We start from the raw sequence: 20,187 nt of genomic DNA, 5'->3' as shown, positions 1-20,187 counted from the left end.
TCTAGTCACTTTCCTCCAGCGTCCGGTCTAGCATCCGGTCACCTCTATGAGCTCGTTTCTTTGTGATCTTGCGTGTGGCTTGGTTCCTATCTTCATGCTTGGACTTTGCTTGATATCTTGGGTCTTCTCTTGTGCTCCTAAGGTCTTGCTTAAGGTGTTGATCATCGAATCATCACGTCATCTTTGTCCAAGTCATGTCTTGCACCCTATTGAACTACAAAATAATCACTAGCAAATTCATTAGTCCAACTTGGTTGTGTTGGTCATCAAACACCAAAATCTAAAGTAAATGGGCCTTGGGTCCATTTTCCTTATAGTACACATGCGTTCAAACAAGAATTCTCCTCCGGATTAAAATAAACCAATCTAACTTTCAAACTCACCCATATTACCTTCAACCTTGGGGCTTCTTAGCCTTCACCTGGGTCTTGAGCAATTGAAAGATAGAACAATCAAGTCAAGCACCTTATCTCAAGTTCTTTGCTCAACCATTATTCTAGAGTTTTTTGTAAGTTTTCAAAATAAAACTCAGAGCTTCTATTGTATGACACTCTCAAGTCTCTCAATATATGTGGTATTTGTGGATCCTCACCAAAGGCAATTGTGATGTTATGCCTTTCTCTTCCTACTTCTAAGGCTTATATGGAGCTCATAGGAGTGGAAAAAAACATGAAAGAGCATACTTGCAATACATATTGTGTAAAGTCAAACCTCAGATCCAAAGAGAGTTGAGTCATACAATCAAATCAAGATATGCATGTGTGTGAATGTATGGTATGGTATATATATGGTGGCTAACATAATTCTACTTTGCTCCTTGAAAACTTATCTCTTTTTCTGGAATTTTGAAACATAACCTTACAAGAAAACATGGGCTATCTTATTCATCTCTTTCTTTCTTCTCTTTTTTAGGCGGGCATCTGAGTACCCATTGTTTTAGATATCTCAGATACTTGTCCATTTTTTCAATACTCTTTCTTTTTTTTATGAATAACTTTTGCATAGCCCAATGCTTCTTTTCTGCAACAAAACTTTTGAGAGATAGCAACAAGAACTTTGGAGCATTTATTTGGGGGATATCCTATAGGGTATATTTTTGGTGTTCACTTCTAGTGTAGGAGTAAAACATTTTTGAGTGGATCTAAATGGAATGGCATGTTTTTGCGCCTACCCCTAGTGTAGGAGTAGTGCATATGTGGGTGGTGTGTACGTGATCTTGATTTAAAGAGCATGACACACCTCTCATAAGGGTCAACAAAGCTTGACTAAACTCAATGCAAAGGCAAGTAACATATATGAGTGGAAGTTTTCCTAGTCTAAATATCATTTATGGCTTTGGTAGGAATTCAAGCTTTGTCATACGAGAAACTCATCATGAAGCATTTTTATGTTTTTTCAAAAGATAAATCTCTAGAACTCTAGTATCACTTGGTACAAGATAAACAACAGCTCATACCTTCTCATATCATATCCGTCAATTACCTAGACTTAGATCAAGCATATGCTACCCTCGAGTTGCAAGTTCAGAGTAAATTCTTATATCAAGACAGTCGTATCCAAAACTTGGGAGAATTCAAGACTGAAAACTAGGTACTTAAAAGGAATTACAACAGAGCAACTATTCATCATTTCCATTGCAAGAGATTATCTTAGTCTTTTATTTATTGAGCTCTTAAAAATAGAAAACTAGACACACACTTTTTATTTTGTTTTTAGGTTTTAAGATCACACTTTACATATATATATATATATATATATATATATATATATATATATATATAACTGGCTAGGACAAATTTTTATTTTATTTTAGTTTGTTATGCATCTTTTAATTTCTTTAGCTAATATAAAGCAAACTCAAAAATAGTAAAACTAAAGGAAAGAAATACTTAGCTAGATACACGCGGGATGCTCCTCCCCCAAGCTAGAAGTTGCTGTGGTCGTTTGTTGAATGTTGAGTGATCTTTCTCAGAGCGGGTTTGCCAGTGTATGTCCTTCTCGTCCATCGGTGGAGCGAGATGACTATAGCTGTAACAACCCAGAATTTTCCTGGAAACAAAAAGAATAAAAATCACAACTACAAAATTTTTTATTCTTAGAAATAGCCAATGGTTGGTGACTGTCTTGTAGGAAAACTACCCTAGCTGCATAAGTAGTACCTATTGTAGATGTTTATATCCTCGAATTAAATTAAACTTGCATGAGTTGCTTCTTATGTTCTTTTGTATTGATTAACAAAAGCAACAACATTTATTTAATTATTGAAATAAATGTGTATGCATGTAAGAGCTAATTCAATTAACCTAAATTGGAGGAGCCCCTTTTGGCCCTGGAGCACAAGCCAGTCTGTTTCCACAGCCCGCGAACGAGCTCCAGCCTGGCAGGCCGCACACCAGCAGCCGCAGGCCGGCCCAACTCCCGCCCCAAACGGCCCAGCCAAGGAGAATCCGTAGGCAGCCTCGTCTCCATCGTGATGGGCCACGAATCCGGCGCGGCCCGACAGCGTCAAGCAGCCCAGCTGGGAGCTGCCCTCTTTTCTCTCTTGGTCACCACCAGCTGGGACCCCATCGTCATCACCTTCCTTGCGCCTCTTCTCCTTTTCGCGCCGAGTCAGGACAAATGAGGAGGAAATCTTCATCGCCAGCCGTTCTTTTCACGTCGGTTGTCGACGGACGCGCGAATGCGACGCCACCTCGTCTATCCGCACTACCTCCGCCCCCAGCTGGAGCCATCCGCGCCATGACGCCATCACTATGGCCCGCACCTTCGCAACCGCCCCCTGGCACCATAGTACAAAGTCTGAGCGGGTGGTTGCGCCGAATCAGAAGCGCCAGGGTGACCCGCGACCGCACCATGACCGTAACCCTAACCTAAGCGCACCGATCCCCTCCACTGTGGCCCCAAGCTCCCTTCCGCCATTCACCTCGCCATGATCACCGCCTCCCTATAAGAAGGCACCCCGAGGTGCCCTAACCATTTCCCATCACCCCGCCGCCGCCCTGGTGGCCATCATTTTCCTGTCATAACCAAGAGAGGGAAGGGAAGGGGGAAGAAAGGGGGGGGGGCAGCAAGAGAAGGTCGCCGAAGAGGAGCCGCTGGATCGGAGGACGACGTGCCGTCCGACCATGGTGGAGCAGCTGCTCGGCACTGGCACGGCCATGCCTCGACACTGCCTCGACTCGCCCGGCATCAACATCCTTTCGCCATCGCCACCTACGGTGAGCCCATCACCCTTTCGGCTCTTTACCGTAGTGCTCGTGGGCATCACATCGCCGTCTCCGTACCGGGAACGAGCAAGAGGAGGCCCTGGCTCCTGAACCTGCCTACACACACGCACGTACACCTATCGTCCAAGCCACTGGACCGCACTGAGCACCGAGGGCCTGGGAACGCTAGAGGGGCGACACGTTGCGGAGCATGCCCGCCATGGCTAGAGCTCACCATGGTGAGGTTCTGTTCTTACCGCGTTAGGCCAGTAGAAGCGAGGGAAGGAGGGCTACCTGTTTCGCCTTGGCAAGGAACGTACCGCGCGTAGCAAGAGGAGGAAGAGAGCCACGTGAGAGAGCTGCTCGCGTTCACCTTGTCGGTGGAGCCGCGCTCCAGAGCGCCGTCGTGCGAGAGCGTCCAAATCGCCCAGCCACCTCGCTGGACAGGGGCGGGCCGAGAAGTCTTCGGTTGAGCCTATACACGCTACCGAGGAGCCGCCGTGGCTAGGAAACTGGCCGCTCACCGCCGGCGGACGCGCCACCGCGCGGGAAAGCAAGGGGAGGAGCCGGGATAGTAGTTCGGTGCACCAGGTGCGCCAGTGGACCAAGGGGAAAAAAGGGAGGTGAACACGGTCCACCGTAGACCCCACGTGCACCCGTGGACTGCTCGGTCATGCCCACCGTGAACCAAGCCCACAGCGACTGGGACCCTTTTTCAAATCCACAGCGCAACGTGGCATCACGAGGAGCTGCCACGTGTCACTGCCTGGAGTTCCCAGTTCATTTTTCTTTTTCAGAATTCATTTAAGCTTAGAAAATTCATAACTAATTCATTTTAACTCAGAAAAATACCAAACCAGAGTCCAAATTTTTCTAAAAAGGAGCTCTACGTCATAGGCTTGTGTTTGAATGCATTTGGATCTTTCGAAACTTCTGTTGCTTCTTTGTGCACCTTTATAGGAGTTGCTCACGCGACCATATGATACGTTTAACAGAGCCGGAGGACCTGCCGATCGAGGAGTACGACCCTGACTACAGCGAGGACTTGGGAGACGACCTGCCAGGTGCCACGCCCCACCCAAACTCGTAGATCCTATTATGCATGCTATAACTAGAATTGCTAGCGCTTTATCTTTTATGCAATAATACGATGTAGGTTGCATGGTAGTTTTACTTGAGCCTTATACCTTGCTGCAACCTTACTCCTGCACACCCGCTGATAGGCTAGATGCTCGCTTGTTACATACTTACTGCTTTACTCTTACTCGCATTATATCTATGATGTGATGCTGGTGAGGGAGAGACGTATGTGCGTAAGGCACTGAGGTGCCGTAAAACTTGGTAAAAACTGGACAATGAACATGGGGAGATCTTGGCAGTGTGTTTTGGGTGTGTGGTGAGGGTTGAGTCAATCGGACAGGATCTTACGACGAGTCTTTGGGGCAAGTCTTGCCGAAGGGGTGCGACCTGGGCATCCCTTGCGAGAGTTACCTGTGGCGGGTATATGAGAGAGGTGGACCGGGGTGTTGGTTATCCCTGGTGAGGTGCTGTCATGGCACGGGGAGTTGGTGATCCCCTTTTGAGAAGATATCCTGTCCGGTCCCCCTAAGGACTGGTATGTCTTGTGAACCGGAACCATGGGACCTTCGTGCACACCACTCGCTCCCGATGGGCGGGGGACGATTACCCGACTGATTAGGGCAGTATCACCACTACTAGGATGGAAGGTGATAGTGTAGGGAGGTACGGGCATGGGGACCCACACCCTCCTAAGACAGCGTAGTGACCTTGGGGGGCCCGGTACTACGTCTCACAGTCTCAGCGTTTCGGTGGACTCCGGGGTGGCCCAGGGCTGAGTGGTAGGGTGGTACTGTACCGGTTGGGAGGCAGTCGGAATCAGCCTAGACGAGCCGGATCGTCGAGGATGGCGATCTTGTGGATTACCAGGTGTACACGCTCTGCAGAGTTGATCGATCTATACGTATAGCCGCGTCCTCGGATATGGACTTTTCCATGACCTACGCTTCACTTGATTAGAGAGAGGAGTCCCTTCTACCTTTCCCCTGGGTTTTGTGTTGGACTCCGGCTTTGGCCGTTGAGACGAGATCTGAGTGGGAGTCGATCTCATCGCCTAGGGAGAGAGTGAGATGAGATGAGTTGTGTGTGATGGGTGGGGAGAACGTGTGAATATGATGGGTTAAGTAAAGAAAACCTGATGAATATATTATTGTCAAAACATTAACTACTTGCATAGGAAGCCCACAGCCTAAATAGGTCTCTTTCTATTTTTCCCCAATGCATTCCACTCTCCGCAAAGCAATGCAAGCATGGGGTGGGCGATGCGTGGCCAGTACCAAGTGTACTGATAGATTTTTGGTAGGTTCCGAGCCCGAGTACGACTACGAGGGCGATGACTGGGAAGACTAGCGGGTCTGTTCTGCGCTCGAGCTGGTTTCAGGAGATCGTTTTTCCGCTGCTATCCTCATCTGATGCTGTTCAGGATGCTATGTGTGAGTGTGTTCCGCCCTGCGTGGCGAAGAGAATAATTTATGTAAAACTCTCTATGGTATTCTGAAAATCGTGTATGACTTGATGTATCACTGAGATTTGGGTAATTGATGAATCGTTCGTCATTTTACACTTCGTTTCTGTGGTTTTCCCTTCGTGGAAACCAAGGACGTTTCAGTTGGTACTCAGAGCCATGCTTGACCCTAGGACGGACCCATAGGTTTGGACAATAGGATTATGGAAGATCTTGACACTTTCGGTTATATTACCGACCATGCAGCATTTTCGTGCATGGCTTACCTCAATTTCACACTCTCTTACCTAAATTTCGTTCTACCATACCCATCACATCGCTCCGTCCCACCCCGATTCATCCTGTATCACTCAGAATTCGCCAAGTATCACCCTGATTTACCATGTTTTGCCTTGACTTACCATGTTTCACTTGTAATACCCAAGATACTTCATAAACGACAAGTACTGACTTCGTCTTACGGTTAAAAATTGCAGATGGCTCCTGTTGTCGAGCTCCCCATGGACGGACTGGCCTACTGTGGGTTCGCCATGATCCTGTATGACGTACTAGACTCACTGGGCGTCCCCACAGAGGAGATCGAGTACGTGTGCCATGGTGAGCCTGAACCCGACGGGTTCAAGGGCCACGTCGTGGTCCACCTCAAGGTCCCTACCAGCGAGTTCGTACCCGTGCTACGTGCCTTTGAGACGCTGGAGGTGGAGAACTCCATCGCTTCATGCGTGCAGTCCGTCTCGCGCACTGCTCTTCGTAGTGTGATGCGTGACGCACATGACTACCTCAAGATGGGACCATACCGCCTGCTGCCTACCGCTCTGGACCTCAATAGGTTCTCGGAGCCACAGATCACTGCTGCAGACCGTGCCGCGTGTGACGAGGTCGACCCCTACCTGAGAGCCTCCGCGCAGTACATCATCGCCCAGGATCGCTACATCATGGATGTGGAGATGCAGAACCGCCGCTACCGAGACTTCCTGTTCCGTTGCGACGAGGAGTTCCTCAAGGTGGAGCACAAGGAAGAGGAGATGGTCGGCAAGCTCGAGGAGGAGCGCATGGGCTATGACAGAATGAAGACCTTCTACGAGACTCGTGAGAAGTCGCTGCGGGAGGAGATCGCCAACCTCAAGGACAAAGTTGGGGAGGCTGAGCTTCGCCACTGACTATCTTGAGTCCAAGGTGCTTGAGTGTGAGGACCGGATTGAGCGTCAGAGGCTTACCCTAAGGGAGTTCCATGAGAAGGAGAAGCACCGTGGCATCAGGAAGCTTGCCCTGGAGGCCCGTTGCAACACGATGGAGAAGCAAGCTGTGGAGGCTGCCATCACCACCACATACAACATGCAACATCTGGTTCACTACATCAAGTGCACCGAGTACCTTCAGGACAAGGTGAACCGCATCAGCTAGGCTTGGATCGACGCTGATCGCAAGCGCGTCCAGGAGATCGGAAAGGTCCAGGGCGTCCTCTTACCTGGGATGCGCAAGAAGCCACGTAGATAGCCTTTCCACGTTGAGGCCACCAAGCTCAACTTCAAGGCTTGCTCGACGGAGGATTACGCAGAGGTTCCGAGGATAGAGATGCTAGGACTACGCTCTCACCTACGTCGCGAGGATCCACCGCTCCGACGACGAGCTCCGTGCCATGGAGGGCACTCCCGAGGCTTCCACTTCCGGACCTTCTACACCACTCGACACTTCTGGTCAGGAGTAGTCAATGTAGTAGTAGACATGTTGAGCCCTGCGTGGCTAGAGACATGACGCACCTATGAAGCAAAGTAGGATGTCCCACTTTTGGAGCTACCTGCGAGTAGCACGATTCCCGCGAATCTGTCAGTGTAGCTACTAGGAGATGTCGCTATGTAATAAATTAATGTAATGGATGTTTTGGATCTTATCGCATCTTATGGTTCTTATTTGCTTCTTTGTATGAGTGTTGGATAGAAATCTTGTTTTAATTTGATAGACCACTTAACAACGAATCTAACGAAAAATGTTAAATAATGACCTAACCCTGCAGAGAGATGTCTTGCCGCCTGTTCTGCTCGTCTGAACAACCGCTCGCTTTCCCCCGCACCCATGGCCCAGTGGTCAGTGGCTGTGGCCAGTGGAGGGGGGCAGGGGAGCACCCTTCGGTGCCGGGGAGGAGCCCGCACTGGGGGCGGGTGCCGCCCAGCAGCTTGGAGGAGGTGCACCACCGCCGCCGCCACCACTGCTGGCGGAGGTGATGGACCGCCAAACCCGCCTCTTGGAGACGCTGGCTCAAGGAATGCTACATCACCACGGGGGTCCTCCCAACTGACTTCCAGCGGAAGTTGGAGGGTTTCCTCAAGCTGAGGCCTCCTACTTTCGACACCACCGACGACGACCCCATCGCCGCTGAGGACTGGCTCCGTGAGATGGAGAAGAAGCTGGACCTCACCACCTGCACTGACGAAGAGTGCAGTGGGGGTCGCCGCCCACCAGCTCACTGGCGCTGCACGCGCATGGTGGGACAGCTACTGTGACGCCCACGAGGACCCGGGGAGTATCTCTTGGGAGGAGTTCGCCGAGGCCTTTCGGGAGCACCACGTGCCCGAAGGTGTCATGGATGCCAATGGTGGAGGAGTTCCGCAACATCTCCCAGGGCTCCCAGAGGGTTCAGGAGTACACCACTCGCTTCACCCACATGATGAGGTATGCTCCGGGTGAGACCGATACTGAGAAGAAAAAGATGTACTGCTTCAAGAAGGGGCTGAACTCTCGTCTCAAGGTGGCCCTCTCGGGTCATGCCTGCCGCACCCTTCGTGAGATGGTCAACAAGGTACTAGAGATGGAGAGGGATCGTCTGGAGGCGGACGCCCTCCACAAGGAGAAGAAGCGTCGGTTCGAGAGTCCCTCTCGTGGCCTGGCTCCGCAGAGGCCACGTGCTCACGCGCTTCCCCCGCTCCGCCCACGTTACACTCAGGGGGCTGTGACCGCACCGAGCCGTGGAGGTGGTACCTACACCGCCAACTACCACCGCCCCGCTCAGAGCCGTCCTGCTCCGAGTCGCCCCACTCAGGGAGCTGGCACGTGGAGGACCGCTACACCCACCCCCATAGGTAGCGTGCCCTTCACTTGCTTCGGTTGTGGCCAGCCTGGTCATAAGATCGCCGAGTGCCCCGTCAAGAATGGCACACCGCCTGCTCCGACCCTAGACGAGACCGGCTGCTACACCTTCTGCACCGCGCAAGAATGTTGCAGGGGCTGTCCGTAGTCGTCTCAACCACATGACCGCGGAGGACGCCCAGGACGCTCCCGACGTGGTGTACGGTATGTTTTTGGTACAGGGAGTTATAGCTTCGGTTTTGTTCGACTCTGGAGCTACTTGCTCATACATTTCCACCAAGTTTGCACGAGAGCATAGCATACCTATGACCCCTCGCAAGAAGCCCATTGACACTAGTTCACCTTTGGGTCGCATTTTATGCACCAAGAGATGTCAGGGAGTGAGTATCACCATTGAGGGCTACCCTTTCCTAGCCGATCTCACCTTACTTCCATCTAAGGGACTAGATGTCATACTGGGAATGGATTGGTTGACACAGCACAAAGGAGTGATATCTTGTTCACCGAGGTACGTAGAGATCACACACCCGAGTGGTCACATAATCCGCTGTAAGCCTAATCAAGGAAAGGCCGTCTCCATGTTGTGTGCCTTAGAGGCCAAGACAGTCGAGGAGGTGACCGTAGTGAATGAGTACCCTGATGTGTTTCCTGAGGAATTGCCAGGCATGCCACCTGATCGGGATGTAGAGTTTGTGATTGACCTTCTGCCTGGTACCGGACCTATTGCTAAAAGACCCTACCGCATGTCAGTCGATGAGCTGGAGGAGCTAAAGAAACAGCTCAAGGAGTTGGCGGACAAGGGGTACATCAGACCCAGTGCTTCACCCTAGGGTTCCCCTGTTCTGTTCGTGAAAAAGAAGGATGGATCCATGAGGATGTGTATTGACTATCGGAACTTGAATGCCGTGACAGTCAAGAACAAGTATCCTCTGCCTAGGATCGATGACCTCCTAGATCAGCTGAAAGATGCCAAGTACTTTTCCAAGATTGATCTTAGGTCGGGGTATCATCAGATGAAAATCAGACCCGAGGACATTCCTAAGACGGCCTTCGTCACCAGATACGGGCAATACGAGTTCACAGTGGTGTCCTTCGGACTCACTAATGCTCCGGCCTATTTCATGAACATGATGAATAAGGTGTTCATGGACGAGCTGGACAAGTTCGTGGTGGTGTTCATTGATGACATCCTTATCTACTCCTCCACCGCCGGAGAGCATGAACAACACTTGAGAGTGGTTCTGGAGAAGTTGAGGCAGAATCAGCTTTATGCCAAATTTAGCAAGTGTGACTTCTGGCTCGAAAAAGTCACTTTTCTTGGTCACGTACTCACTGCTGAGGGAGTCGCTGTAGATCCCGCAAGATCGAAGCTGTTAAGGAGTGGGAACAACCCCGCAATGTGACCGATATCCGCAGTTTTCTCGGATTGGCTGGGTACTATCGAAGATTCATTGAGAACTTCTCAAAAATAGCCAAGCCCATGACCAACCTACTGAAGAAGACTAATGAGTTTGAATGGACGCCCGAGTGCGAGCACAGCTTCCAGACTCTGAAACAGAAGCTTACCACCACTCCTATTCTTGCCTTGCCCGATATCCAGAAAGACTTCGTAGTCTATTGTGATGCATCCAGACAGGGACTGGGTTGCGTTTTGATGCAGGATGGGAGAGTCATTGCCTATGCGTCCCGACAGTTGAAGGACCATGAACAACACTACCCGACCCACGATCTTGAGCTTGCCGCTGTTGTGCATGCCCTAAAGATTTGGAGGCATTACTTGATCGAAATAAGTGTGATATCTACACCGATCACAAGAGCCTGAAGTACTTCTTCACACAAGAGGACCTGAACATGAGACAGCGCAGATGGCTAGAGCTTATAAAAGATTACGACCTAGGAGATTCACTATCATCCGGGAAAAGCTAATGTAGTCGCTGATGCCTTGAGCCGAAAGAGTTATTGTCACCATCTGTCCATGGAAGCTGTACCACCCGAGCTGTGTCAGGAAATGGGTGACCTTCGTCTTGAGATTCTACCAAAGGGCATGCTAAACGAGCTTCGAGTGCAATACAACCTCAAGGATCGAATCCGCAACGCGCAACTAGAGTGTCCGGAAATCTGGGAGATCCGAGAACTCATGGAGAGGGGCAAGTGCCCCGATTACAGGGAAGATGAGCAAGGAGTGTACTGGTACAAGGACAGAATCTGTGTACCATCTGATCCCTGCCTTGCGACAAGAAATCCTGGAAGAGGGTCATGATTCTAAATATTGTATCCACCCAGGAAGCACCAAAATGTATGCCGATATGAAGAATCAGTTTTGGTGGAAGAACATGAAGGCAGATATTGCTGGGCATGTCGCGCGATGCGACATTTGCAATAGGATCAAGGCCGAGCATCAGAGACCGGCCGGGTTGCTTAAGCCCTTGGACGTCCCGGTGTGGAAATGGGAGAGCATATCCATGGACTTTATAGTGGGTTTACCTCGAACCCCTAAAGGCCATGACTCGATTTGGGTGATTGTTGACCGTCTGACCAAGGTAGCTCACTTCATAGCGGTGAGGATTGACTACAGAGTTGATAAGTTAGCAGATCTGTACATCGAGCACATTCTCAGACTCCACGGAGCCCCCACTAGCATAGTGTCTGATCGTGGCACGCAATACGTGTCCAAGTTCTGGAAGAGTCTCCACAAGGCTATAGGGACTCGACTGGATTACAGCACCGCGTACCACCCACAGACAGATGGTCAGACAGAGAGGGTTAATCAGATTTTGGAGGACATGCTCCGAGCTTGTGTCTTGAAGTATGGTTCTGATTGGGAGAAAAGTTTGTCCCACGCAGAATTCTCGTACAACAATAGCTACCAGGCTAGTCTCAAGATGTCACCGTTTGAGGCGTTGTATGGCAGAAAGTGCAGAACCCCTCTGATGTGGTCAGAGGTAGGAGAGAGATCATTCTTTGGCCCCGCAAAGATCAAAGATGCCGAAGAAGGAGTCGCCCAAGTGCGAGAGAACCTGAGGATTGCCCAAAGCCGACAGAAAAGCTACGCAGATAACCGTCGGAGAGACCTCGAGTTTCAGGTTGGGGACTACGTCTATCTCAAAGTCTCCCCACTCCGAGGCACTATCAGATTTCATGTGAAAGGGAAGTTGGCCCCTAGGTACGTGGGACCTTACCGGATTTGTCAGAGAATCGGCAAGTTAGCATACAAGGTAGAGTTGCCCTGAGGAGCTGACAGGAGTACACCTAGTGTTTCACGTGTCCCAGCTACGCAAGTGCTTGCAGTTGCCAGAGCAAGAGGTACTCACAGATGCACTAGATATTCAGGACACCCTAGAGTACAAAGAACACCCGATCCGGATACTGGACAGAGCTGAGAAGGAGACTAGAAGCACCGTGATACCCATGTGCAAGGTTCAGTGGAGCAACCACACTGAACGGGAAGCTACATGGGAGAAGGAGTCCGAACTCCTGGAGGCTTTACCCCTATCTCTTCGAAAGGTATGTCACACCTTAAATCTCGGGACGAGATTTCTGTGAGGGGGAAGGACTGTAACAACCCAGAATTTTCCTGGAAACAAAAAGAATAAAAATCACAACTACAAAATTTTTTTATTCTTAGAAATAGCCAATGGTTGGTGACTGTCTTGTAGGAAAACTACCCTAGCTGCATAAGTAGTACCTATTGTAGATGTTTATATCCTCGAATTAAATTAAACTTGCATGAGTTGCTTCTTATGTTCTTTTGTATTGATTAACAAAAGCAACAACATTTATTTAATTATTGAAATAAATGTGTATGCATGTAAGAGCTAATTCAATTAACCTAAATTGGAGGAGCCCCTTTTGGCCCTGGAGCACAAGCCAGTCCGTTTCCACAGCCCGCGAACGAGCTCCAGCCTGGCAGGCCAGCACACCAGCAGCCGCAGGCCGGCCCAACTCCCGCCCCAAACGGCCCAGCCAAGGAGAATCCGCAGGCAGCCTCGTCTCCACCGTGACGGGCCACGAATCCGGCGCGGCCCGACAGCGTCAAGCAGCCCTAGCTGGGAGCTGCCCTCTTTTCTCTCCCGGTCACCGCCAGCTGGGACCCCATCGTCATCACCTTCCTTGCGCCTCTTCTCCTTTTCGCGTCGAGTCAGGACAAAGGAGGAGGAAATCTCCATCGCCAGCCGTTCTTTTCACGTCGGTTGTCGACGGACGCGCGGATGCGACGCCACCTCGTCTATCCGCACTGCCTCCGCCCCCAGCTAGAGCCATCCGCGCCATGACGCCATCACTGTGGCCCGCGCCCTCGCAACCACCCCCTGGCACCATAGTACAAAGTCTGAGCGGGTGGTTGCGCCGAATCAGAAGCGCCAGGGTGACCCGCGACCGCACCATGACCGTAACCCTAACCTAAGCGCACCGATCCCCTCCACGTGGCCCCAAGCTCCCTTCCGCCGTTCACCTCGCCATGATCACCGCCTCCCTATAAGAAGGCACCCCGAGGTGCCCTAACCATTTCCCATCACCCCGCCGCCGCCCTGGTGGCCATCATTTTCCGTCGTAACCAAGAGAGGGAAGGGAAGGGGGAAGAAAGGGGGGGGGCAGCAAGAGAAGGTCGCCGAAGAGGAGCCGCTGGATCGGAGGACGACGTGCCGTCCGACCACGGCGGAGCAGCTGCTCGGCACGGCACGGCCATGCCTCGACACTGCCTCGACTCGCCCGGCATCAACATCCTTTCGCCATCGCCACCTACGGTGAGCCCATCACCCTTTCGGCTCTTTACCGTAGTGCTCGCGGGCATCACATCGCCGTCTCCGTACCGGGAACGAGCAAGAGGAGGCCCTGGCTCCTGAACCTACCTACACACACGCACGTACACCTATCGTCCAAGCCACGGACCGCACTGAGCACCGAGGGCCTGGGAACGCTAGAGGGGCGACACGTTGCGGAGCATGCCCGCCATGGCTAGAGCTCACCATGGTGAGGTTCTGTTCTTACCGCGTTAGGCCAGTAGAAGCGAGGGAAGGAGGGCTACCTATTTCGCCTTGGCAAGGAACATACCGCGCGCAGCAAGAGGAGGAAGAGAGCCATGTGAGAGAGCTGCTCGCGTTCACCTTGTCGGTGGAGCCGCGCTCCAGAGCGCCGTCGTGCGAGAGCGTCCAAATCGCCCAGCCACCTCGCTGGACAGGGGCGGGCCGAGAAGTCTTCGGTTGAGCCTATACACGCTACCGAGGAGCCGCCGTGGCTAGGAAACGGCCGCTCACCACCGGCGGACGTGCCACCGCGTGGGAAAGCAAGGGGAGGAGCCGGGATAGTAGTTCGGTGCACCAGGTGCGCCGTGGACCAAGGGGAAAAAAGGGAGGTGAACACGGTCCACCGTAGACCCCACGTGCACCCGTGGACTGCTCGGTCATGCCCACCGTGAACCAAGCCCACAGCGACTGGGACCCTTTTTCAAATCCACAGCGCAACGTGGCATCACGAGGAGCTGCCACGTGTCACTGCCTGGAGTTCCCAGTTCATTTTTCTTTTTCAGAATTCATTTAAGCTTAGAAAATTCATAACTAATTCATTTTAACTCAGAAAAATACCAAACCAGAGTCCAAATTTTTCTAAAAAGGAGCTCTACGTCATAGGCTTGTGTTTGAATGCATTTGGATCTTTCGAAATTCTGTTGCTTCTTTGTGCACCTTTATAGGAGTTGCTCACGCGACCATATGATACGTTTAACAGAGCCGGAGGACCTGCCGATCGAGGAGTACGACCCTGACTACAGCGAGGACTTGGGAGACGACCTGCCAGGTGCCACGCCCCACCCAAACTCGTAGATCCTATTATGCATGCTATAACTAGAATTGCTAGCGCTTTATCTTTTATGCAATAATACGATGTAGGTTGCATGGTAGTTTTACTTGAGCCTTATACCTTGCTGCAACCTTACTCCTGCACACCCGCTGATAGGCTAGATGCTCGCTTGTTACATACTTACTGCTTTACTCTTACTCGCATTATATCTGTGATGTGATGCTGGTGAGGGAGAGACGTATGTGCGTAAGGCACGAGGTGCCGTAAAACTTGGTAAAAACTGGACAATGAACATGGGGAGATCTTGGCATGTGTTTTGGGTGTGTGGTGAGGGTTGAGTCAATCGGACAGGATCTTACGACGAGTCTTTGGGGCAAGTCTTGCCGAAGGGGTGCGACCTAGGCATCCCTTGCGAGAGTTACCTTGTGGCGGGTATATGAGAGAGGTGGACCGGGTGTTGGTTATCCCTGGTGAGGTGCTGTCATGGCACGGGGAGTTGGTGATCCCCTTTTGAGAAGATATCCTGTCCGGTCCCCCTAAGGACTGGTATGTCTTGTGAACCGGAACCATGGGACCTTCGTGCACACCACTCGCTCCCGATGGGCGGGGGACGATTACCCGACTGATTAGGGCAGTATCACCACTACTAGGATGGAAGGTGATAGTGTAGGGAGGTACGGGCATGGGGACCCACACCCTCCTAAGACAGCGTAGTGACCTTGGGGGGCCCGGTACTACGTCTCACAGTCTCAGCGTTTCGGTGGACTCCGGGGTGGCCCAGGGCTGAGTGGTAGGGTGGTACTGTACCGGTTGGGAGGCAGTCGGAATCAGCCTAGACGAGCCGGATCGTCGAGGATGGCGATCTTGTGGATTACCAGGTGTACACGCTCTGCAGAGTTGATCGATCTATACGTATAGCCGCGTCCTCGGATATGGACTTTTCCATGACCTACGCTTCACTTGATTAGAGAGAGGAGTCCCTTCTACCTTTCCCCTGGGTTTTGTGTTGGACTCTGGCTTTGGCCGTTGAGACGAGATCTGAGTGGGAGTCGATCTCGTCGCCTAGGGAGAGAGTGAGATGAGATGAGTTGTGTGTGATGGGTGGGGAGAATGTGTGAATATGATGGGTTAAGTAAAGAAAACCTGATGAATATATTATTGTCAAAACATTAACTACTTGCATAGGAAGCCCACAGCCTAAATAGGTCTCTTTCTATTTTTCCCCAATGCATTCCACTCTCCGCAAAGCAATGCAAGCATGGGGTGGGCGATGCGTGGCCAGTACCAAGTGTACTGATAGATTTTTGGCAGGTTCCGAGCCCGAGTACGACTACTGAGGGCGATGACTGGGAAGACTAGCGGGTCTGTTCTGCGCTCGAGCTGGTTTCAGGAGATCGTTTTTCGCTGCTATCCTCATCTGATGCTGTTCAGGATGCTATGTGTGAGTGTGTTCCGCCCTGCGTGGCGAAGAGAATAATTTATGTAAAACTCTCTATGGTATTCTGAAAATCGTGTATGACTTGATGTATCACTGAGATTTGGGTAATTGATGAATCGTTCGTCATTTTACACTTCGTTTCTGTGGTTTTCCCTTCGTGGAAACCAAGGATGTTTCAATAGCCGAGTGAACTTTCTCTTGGTCTTATTTATCATCCTGTAGAATACTCCAACAAAAACACCAAAACTTGTTGCATAGATTAGGATAAGGGGCTAGCGGTCAGCCATTTGGAGATTAGTTGTCCTGGTGGGTTTAAACAAATTTTCTAGTAGGATGTCTATCTAATATATTTTTGGATTTTCTTATTTATATAATGTAAAAAGAAAATTTGCATATATGGTATTTTTAATTTTTTTGCCACCACGGTGAATATTTCTGTGGGCTTTTACACCATAGAATTATTCACATGGGGCTTAGGATTTTTATAATGCAATAATGAAATTTTTATTCTCTTTTACTAATGCAATGATGAGATGTAGTCATGAATCTTTTATCTTTCTTTTCTAAATGTAATGCTAACGTAGAAAAGTAAATATGCTATAGTGAAAAGAATTCATGCAATGCTAGAAAGTAAATATGGATAACTACCGATGCTACCTCACGATGAGGGTTCAGATTTTTAAGTCCTCTAGATAGGACTCGGCTGGAGGAAAGTCCTTTATTCCTAGGGTACATCATCTGGTCTCAGCAGTGGATACCTAGATGGCTGCACATCTTGTGATGGTGACTCTGATGGTGATGTCACCTTTTCTTTCTACACTTGCTTGGTCTGTGGACTTAACTTTGGCAGAGTAGGTTCATCTTTCACAGGCTCTTTAGGTTCTTCATCTCCCCACCATTCATTCCATAGGGGATGGTTCCCTTGATGTCGGGATGATCGACGTCTCCTCCTGGAGTGGTTCTTCTCTAGGGAATTGGAAGTGGACTTGTCCAGATCCGACATAGATGATCGTGTTTGTGGTGTTGAGGAATGGTCTCCCTAGGATGATGGGTGTATCATCTTCTTCTTCACCCATGTCCAAAACCACAAAGTCAACATGGGCAAAGTGGTCGTGTATTCTTACCATTATGTCTTTTGCTATTCTCTCCAGAAATCGAATTGATTGGTCCGCCATCTGCAACTACATATATGTAGGGTACAAGGGTTCATTACCAAATAAATATTCATATGTTACCTTGGACATTATGTTGACACCTAATCCAATGTCGCAGAAGGTCTTGTGGAAGATTCTTTGTCCAATGGTACACTCGATCATCGATACACTAGGATCATCCTTCTTGACAAGGAATGGTGAAGTAAGGAGGTGGTCATACTCTGATCTGATTGTGTTGATCATGTTGACTGATTCTTCTTGTGGCTGCCTAACCTTGTTCTTCCTTCTTCTATTGTTCTTCTTCATAGTCACTATTATCTCTTCAGATGTGTATGGCATCTATGGATGTCCAGGAGATTGCAGGATATGATTCTTGAAAGAAAACTTCTCCTTTCTATCCTTGATTGTGAAGTAGATTTTAGCACTGTCCACGTAGATGATGGCCTTCGTGGTGCTTAGGAAAGGTTGGCCTGGGATGATGGGTGCCCTTTCATCTCCACTTGTTTCCAAAACCACAAAGTCTACGGGAACATATGATTGTCCCACTCAAACAATGGTATCTTCAAGAACTTCATTGGTGTAGCAGAGTGACTGATCTGCAAGCTACAATGCATATTTGTGTACAACAAACGACCTCATAAAATTTTCTCATAGGTTACCTTAGGCATGATGTTGACAATTGCTCAGAAGTCACATATAGCTTCTTGGAAAATGTGAGGTCCAATGGAGATAGGGATGACAGGTCTCCCAGGGTCACCTTTCTTGTCGGGTAGTGAATAATCTATCCACCTTCCCTCTGATGGTTGTGTGTATTAGAAAGTTGCATTGTGAATATCGACAAGATTTGTAGTTTCTAGATCTTCTGGTTGCCCTAGAATCTTACCTTTGTTGGATGGAGGAACAACAACCGCTAGCTGGGCTATTTGTGATTCTATCATTTTGTTATAGCTATGCTGGTTCTTAATGGTAGAAGCAAAGCTATCCATTCTATTACTTTTATTTTCTAGAATTTTATCATTGGTAGCTACCTTCTTAGATAATCCTTCCACGAGTCTAGATTGGCTAGCAATTAATTCTCTTAAGGGTGGTTGATTGAAGTCATTATAATTGTTACCTTTAGGGTTACCTTGGTAGTTACTTTGGTAGTTCGGCCTCTGTTGCTGGTTCCATCCTTCATTTTGTCGAGAACAATAATAGTTGTTGTGACAAAGTTCACATCCTCATGGGTTTCAGGGTAGTTGTTCCCTGAATGCCCAGTATATCCACACTCTTCACATGTCATGCGGGAATCATGAATGTGCATGACTTCTTTCTTCTCATTAGCTCGGTCTTCGAGCTTCTTCATCAGCATGTCCATCTTGGCAGATAGCATATCTACCTCCTTGAGTTAATACATACCTCCACCTCTCTTCTAAATCTGAACACATTGTTCATTACAACCTTGGTTGGAGGCCATCTTCTCTACAAGAGCTATTGTAGCTGGAAGCATGAGTGATAGAAATCACCTCCGGCAGCAGCATCCATAGTCTCATAGGTACTGTTGGTCACCCCATGGTAGAAGGTTTGCATGAGTAGCCAATTTTCTATCCCATGATGAGGACATTATGATATGTAATCTTGGAAGCGCTCCCATGCCTCATGGATAGATTCATCATGTTGTTGCTAAAAACTTAAAATTCTCCGACGTAGAGCATTGGTCTTGCCTGTGGGATAGAACTTGGCTAGGAAGGCAGTGGAGCAGTTATCCTATGTAGTATTTCTATCTTTGTTGGCGTAGAACCACTGCTTCGCCTTCCCCAAAAGTCAGAATGGGAAGAGGCAAAGTAGTATGAAGTCCTTGGTTACTCCTTTGATGGTGAAAGTGCTATAGATCTTCAGGAAGTGTTGGAGATGTGCACTCGCATCTTCATGTGCCTTTCCACAAAACTAGCTAGCTTGCACCATGTTGATGAGAGCTGGCTTGATCTTGAATCCATCGTCTCCAACATTGACATTAGGTGCAGTATGGATGTTGGTAGTGGTTGGAGTAGAGAATTCACGAAGAGTCTTGTCAGCCATGGCTTCAAATTTAGGTGTTAAGCTTCGCCTTATCCGGTTGTCTTCCAATTCTGAAGCTAGGACTTTCTTGAGTTTGGCTCTAGTTATCCTAATTAATGCTTTGGCATCTTCAATGTAGTTTGTCAGATGGTTAAAACCGATCATACATTACCCTGCATAAGATACACAAGTAGACAACAAGGGTACGCCTGCTGGAGCAGAGGTCTATGGTTTATCTCGATCACATCAATAAGCATAAGTTTATCAATACTTCCATTGCTAGCTACCTTCCCCGGCAACAGCATCAGAAATGCTTGTTGGTATTTATTAACTTGTCACTTGTTTTAGTAGCCACCTATTAATTACCTACATCTCCTAATATTACTTTACTAGGTTGTCATCCCTAGTGATGGTGCTAGAGATGCTTGTTGGTACTGCCTAACATCACTACTAGAATGATACTAAGCAGTTCTTTATAATTTTATGTGACTAGAAAGAATATAAAGATATATGAATGAAAAGGAATCTTGAAGCGCATAGATAATTATACTATTGTAGCACTTCACCCGGGAGTATTCCAAGTATCATTATTTATATTTTTACCATATGGAAGGTCTAGCATGGACACGTATTGATAACTTATACTATTGATGGAGAAGTAAACCATAGCCAATATTCTACTCATAACAGGGGTAAGTCATAGGATAAGAGATATGATAAGTATTGATCAATGATAGTGATTAGTGATAAATCACTCCGAGTACTCCTTTCTATGGCATTAGCATGGTCAGGTAGAATATTAGAGGAATAGTTCTTAAGTCATTCTTAATTACATGTCAAAGCATACATTGATTAGTGCAATTACACCTAGTAATCATGGCTAAGATCATCTTTATATCTACACATAAGGGATATTACTAGGGAAGAGTAAGA

The 20,187-nt window shown here is 48.9% G+C and overlaps 1 non-coding gene across 1 annotated transcript; it reads left to right on the top strand.

The window, feature by feature from the left end:
* Nucleotides 1-18,802: 18,802 nt before the first annotated feature.
* Nucleotides 18,803-18,911, top strand: LOC136478589 (small nucleolar RNA R71). The gene has a single exon (XR_010764312.1). It is a non-coding gene; the product is annotated as a small nucleolar RNA R71 (small nucleolar RNA).
* Nucleotides 18,912-20,187: the final 1,276 nt, after the last annotated feature.

Source organism: Miscanthus floridulus, chromosome 8 (genome assembly GCF_019320115.1).
Source record: "Miscanthus floridulus cultivar M001 chromosome 8, ASM1932011v1, whole genome shotgun sequence".
NCBI lineage: Eukaryota > Viridiplantae > Streptophyta > Magnoliopsida > Poales > Poaceae > Miscanthus > Miscanthus floridulus.
The sequence above is the reverse complement of the archived record's forward strand: the minus strand, read 5'-3'. Positions and strand labels throughout refer to the sequence as shown.